General features: G+C 60.2%; 1 long non-coding RNA gene across 2 annotated transcripts in view; it reads left to right on the top strand.

Moving 5' to 3' along the window:
• The window catches only part of LOC108447716, a 3,316-nt gene extending 1,610 nt beyond the window's left edge, over positions 1-1,706 (top strand). The window contains exons 1-2 of one of the 2 annotated variants that reach the window (XR_001863391.1): positions 1-46; positions 221-1,706. This is a non-coding gene — a long non-coding RNA (uncharacterized LOC108447716). The remainder of the gene's footprint in view (positions 47-220) is intronic. The other variant, XR_001863392.1, reaches the window with a different exon arrangement.
• Positions 1,707-3,129: the final 1,423 nt, after the last annotated feature.

Genomic DNA, 3,129 nt, shown 5'->3' with positions numbered 1-3,129 from the left:
GGCTCTCCCCTCGCCCGAAAGCCGTGGTTTGGCAGTTGGTGGCCAGGTGCGCGTGGGAGCGTTGACTGGGGGCGTCCCTGAGCCCCCGTGTGCCGGCTGAGCTGTGCACGTTCCGCCTGCGCAGCTGGGCTGCTGCAGCTCCGGGTGGGAGTGCGCAGGAGGGAACTGGCACCTCTGGCCAGGCCGGCCCTAAACCTGGAATGTTTTGTGCTTCTCGCAGGTCTCCGCTTGAGCCCGGGACGTTCCGGCCAGCCCAGAGGTGTGATCCGGACACACCACCTGATCCTGTCTGGGGCTGGGGTTGGATCCAGCTGCTCCCAGCCTCCCATCAGGCATTTGGAAAACCGGGGCATCCCTCCTGCACTCCGTGACCCAATGGAAGGGGCTTCCCCATAAACCTTGTCCACAACTTCCTGGGGAGCTGGGCATGCGCAGCACGGGGTGGCACCCACTCCTGGGGAGCTGCCAGCTGAGTCCCTGGGGCAGAACTGGGAACAGCTCTTGCTCCAGGGACAAGCTGTGGGATGGCTCACATCCCACTGATGCTGGGAGCTCTTGGATCTACCCTGCACCCCTGGAAAGCTTTCCTTTGCAGTCAGCCCCGCTTGATTTTGGGTGTTTGTGCTTCATGTGCACTCCACCCACACCCTGGGGTGCCTTGGGATCCACCTACACTCTGAGGGGCTCTGGGGTGCCCTGGCTTGTGCTGGGGGTGCGAGGGAAGCAGAGGGTCCTTGGGGAAGGTGCCCCCGGTGAGAAATGGGGAACAGGAGCTTGTGTGGCTGTGCCCAGAAAGCTGGGAGGGGTCTTGGGAAAGGGGTGATGGTACCAAGAGACCAGTAGAACCCTTCCAGGGAGGAAACAGGTTGGACATTCCATAGGGAAGCTGGGCCCTGGCACCAGCGCATCACGTGCGGAGGGTGAAGGAAGCAGGCAGAGCTGCTCCTCTATGGATCCTGCTGCATGGGATGTCACAGTGGCCATCCCATGGGATCAGCACTGGGGAATAGCAGCTGGGGAGAGGAGTCAGGGCCAGTGCTGCTCCTTTGGGCTTCCCTTGTCTCCCTCCTGGGACAGGAGTAGGATCTGGAAGGGATGTGGAGCTCCAGCTCTGCTCCATGCCTTGCACAGCTGGGAATTACAGTACAGGTGCTTCACTGCCCTTGGAATCACCTTCTCTTGTTACCACATGAGCCACATGGCTCCTCCTCCAGCCCCAGCTCCTGCCAGGCCTCCTCCAGCCCCCCTCTGTCCCTTGCCAGCTGCTCCTCTTTAGCTTTCAGCATGTGGCACTGGAATTTCAGCTCTGCCTTTCCCAGGGATGGGCTGGGAAACCCAGTATGTCCCCTGCCCTGTCCTGGACACTCTCATGACATCCCAGGGTTTGGGATCCTCAAAGTGAGATCTTGCTCCCCCCCCACCTGGGGTTTTGGCCTCTCAAACTGAAGGTTGGGATCCTCAGACTGGGGGTTGGGACCGTCAACCTCTTGTCTTGAGAGCTCATTCCCCAGGCACCAGTTTCCACCCTAAACTGAGGGATTTCTATTTTTCATTCCAGGTTCTCAGGGAGGAGCTGGGGGTGTCTGCAAAAGGCCGATCCTGGTCCCGACCAGCAGAACTGGCGCTGGTTTGGAGTAGGGGGTCAATGGGTCGGTGATCACGACCCCCCGTTTTGTTGGTTATAAAGCGGCTGGTTTTGCGCTCGATGGTGGATTTTGGGGGGTGACACCCCGATAAAACTGGGGGGATGTGTAGGGGAGGGCTTTATTTGAGGGCACAGAGAGAAAAGGGGTGTGGGGCACCCCAGGGTGGGTTTGGGATCTCCCTTCGGTGGGGGAGGGGGTTGGAGGGAGCCCAGCTCGAGCTTTGGCGTCTTCAGGGGGGGTTTGGCATCTGAGGGGGTGGCGCCACCTGGCGGCTGCAGGGACCCACTGCCAGATTGGGGGTCGGGAGGGGCATCTGAGGGTCCCTCCCAAGTGGGGAATGTGCTGGGAGAACCTTGGAGGCCCCAGGATGCAGATTTGGGGTTCCCAGGATGGGGGTGGGCCGCTGGGAGTGGGGTCTCTCAGGCACTGGGGCCTCCTGGTGACTGGGAGGACCCAGCGCTGGGGTTCCCAGTCCTCCTCACCGGGGCGGTGGCTGGGGACTCCCAGCCTGGGGTTTGAGGCTTCCAAGGGTGGATTTTGAGGATGCCCAGGACATATTTGGGGGTTCCAGGGTGGGTTCTGGGGGTCCTGGGATGGATTTTAGGGTTCCAGCACCCTCAATGCGAAGTCCAGAGCTGGGGCGCTGTGGGTCAGACACCCCATGGACACCACGTCGATGTGGGGCCCCAAGAACTGGGGGAGGGTCCCCAAAACGATCCCCCCGCTGGCCTCCACGGTCACCCCGGGGTGAGCGGCCTTGACCTGCGCCGCCGCCGCGTGCAGCTCCTGGGGAGAACACCCTGTTAGCAGGGAGCACCCCCTCCCCAAAACTGCAGGGGGTGCAGGGGAGAATCCCCCGCCAAACTGGGACTTCTCTGCCCAAATCTGCCTGATTTGGGTCCCCCCCATAAGAAACTACCAATTCAGGGATTACTCCACCCCTTGACCTCCAAAATTGGGGGGTCCACCCCCAAACTCTCCAAATCAAGAGTTATCCCCCTTAAACCAGAAACCCCACAAAACTGGGGGTTTGCCACCCAACATCTGCGCAGTCAGGCACCCCAGCCACCCACTGACCTCCAGAACAACCCCAAATTTGGGCTCTCCAACCCACTGACCACCCAAATTGGGGTCTCCCCAACCCAGAACTCTGGAAAATTGCAGTCCCCCCACCTAAACGCCTCAAGTCAAGGGTCCCTCCACCCCTTTGACCCCCCAAAACTGGCATTCTGGCACTTATCTTTGGGGCTGTCCCACATTTACAGCAGATTCCCATTTTACTAGTCCAGCCTCACACCTGGGGGGGTCCTCCCATTCTTAGGGGCCCCTCCCAGATTTTGGGAGCTCACTTAGTAGGGGCAGAGGTCAAATCTATGGCATTACCCACCTTTTTTGGGAGATCTGTGCCCCATTTTTGGGGTTTATCCCCATTTTGAAAATCCAACCTCCCATTTTTGGGGTCCAGCCCCACATCTGGGGTCTC

The sequence above is a fragment of the Corvus brachyrhynchos genome, unplaced genomic scaffold, assembly GCF_000691975.1.
Source record: "Corvus brachyrhynchos isolate BGI_N302 unplaced genomic scaffold, ASM69197v1 scaffold1647, whole genome shotgun sequence".
NCBI lineage: Eukaryota > Metazoa > Chordata > Aves > Passeriformes > Corvidae > Corvus > Corvus brachyrhynchos.
Note: the sequence above shows the minus strand (reverse complement) of the source record. Positions and strands in the feature narration are given on the sequence as shown.